Raw genomic sequence first — 1,548 nt, 5'->3', positions numbered from 1 at the left:
GGGTTCAGTTTTGCATCATAGCGCAATTGTCATTCAAAGTGTGAAAATGCTGAAAGCTGAAAATTGTCCTGGGCAGGATGGGGGTAAAAGTGCCCAGTAGGCAAATGGTTAAAATACATGGTTGACCTGTTTCCCTTACACTACATTGTCCTGAAGTGGTGTTGGGGACAGCCGAATAAACTAAATAGCTTAAAGGGGGACAAGTCAAATCTTCCAGATGTGTTAGGTGCTGACGTTTTTTCATGATTATCTTTTAAAGTCAGTGGAGTTTAGTGAAATGGATGGAGGGACAGGTAGCTACAGTATTTATATTTTTCTTTGTAGGCTTGGTTTGTGCTCAGTTTTTTTAACATGAGAGACAGAACTGATTCAACTAAAACCAGAAGGTAGATAATGGGAGCTATATCAGCCCCAGATTCCATTTCAAAGCCATTTTAACATCTTTATTTTTTAAGCTATAAATGAATGGATTTAGCATAGGAACGGCAGCTGTGTTCAATAAAGATAACATCTTTTTGGACTCCAGGGTACTGGATAGGTTTGGTGTCAAATATTGGCAAGCCAAAGTTGTGTAGAGCAAGGTCACAGCAGTGAGGTGTGAGGAACATGTGTAGAAGGTCTTCTGTCTTCCAGTACTTGTAGAGATCTTCAATATAGCATTTATTATAAAAATGTAAGGAATGAAGGTGAGGACAAAGGGTGTAAAGATCATGGGAAACAGTCCTTCTACGAAGAATAGAATTTCCAATACAGTTGTGTCATTGCAGGAAATTTTCATTACGGGGACAATATCACAGAAAAAGTGGTTTATTTCAATGGAGGAATAACAATTATACCTATACACTATAATAATAAGGAGGCAGGACCTGGGAAAATCCCATCGTCCAGCTTAATGAGGCCAATAGAGTGCACATTCTACCATTCATGGCCAGATGGTAATGCAAAGGGTGGCAGATTGCTATGTACCGATCATAACTCATGGCTGTAAGTATGAACAATTCATGACCAGCAAAAGAACCAAACAGGTACATTTGTATCATGCACTGAAGAAATTGAACAGTTTTATCACCAGTGATAAAGTTTATAAGAAGCTTGTGCAGTGAAATGGTACAGCAAGAAATATCTATAACAGACAAGTTGAACAGAAAAAAGTACATAGGAGTATGGAGCAGCGGGTGTCGGCAAGCAACAAGAATGGTCAGATTACCACTCAGAGTTATGAGATACATAATGAGGACCAGAAGGAAAATTGGAAACTGCAACTCGGGGTCATCAGAGATTCCTCTAATGATGAAATATTTGATAGTTGTCACATTTACAGTCATTTTGAAAACTGTGTTCTAGGAAATGGAACATATTTATTTGTCATGATATCTAGGAAACTTTTGAGAAAATAATTATATGATTTAACATTCTGTAACATACTATATAACTGATGACCTATACTGTAGATGTGTGTTATAGAATTACAGAATATTTCAACCTAAATACAATCATTGAATACATTACAGCTTACCAATGTGGTGACTACATTAGTTTTCTTTATTT

At 37.0% G+C, this 1,548-nt stretch overlaps 1 pseudogene; it reads right to left on the bottom strand.

The window, feature by feature from the left end:
• Window positions 1–400: 400 nt before the first annotated feature.
• On the bottom strand, window positions 401–1,325 carry LOC143987552 (olfactory receptor 6C74-like; annotated as a pseudogene).
• Window positions 1,326–1,548: the final 223 nt, after the last annotated feature.

This window comes from Lithobates pipiens, unplaced genomic scaffold (genome assembly GCF_037356315.1).
Source record: "Lithobates pipiens isolate NorthernLeopardFrog02 unplaced genomic scaffold, aLitPip1_a1.2 Scaffold_1, whole genome shotgun sequence".
Lineage (NCBI taxonomy): Eukaryota > Metazoa > Chordata > Amphibia > Anura > Ranidae > Lithobates > Lithobates pipiens.
This window is presented reverse-complemented; position numbering and strand designations above follow the sequence as displayed.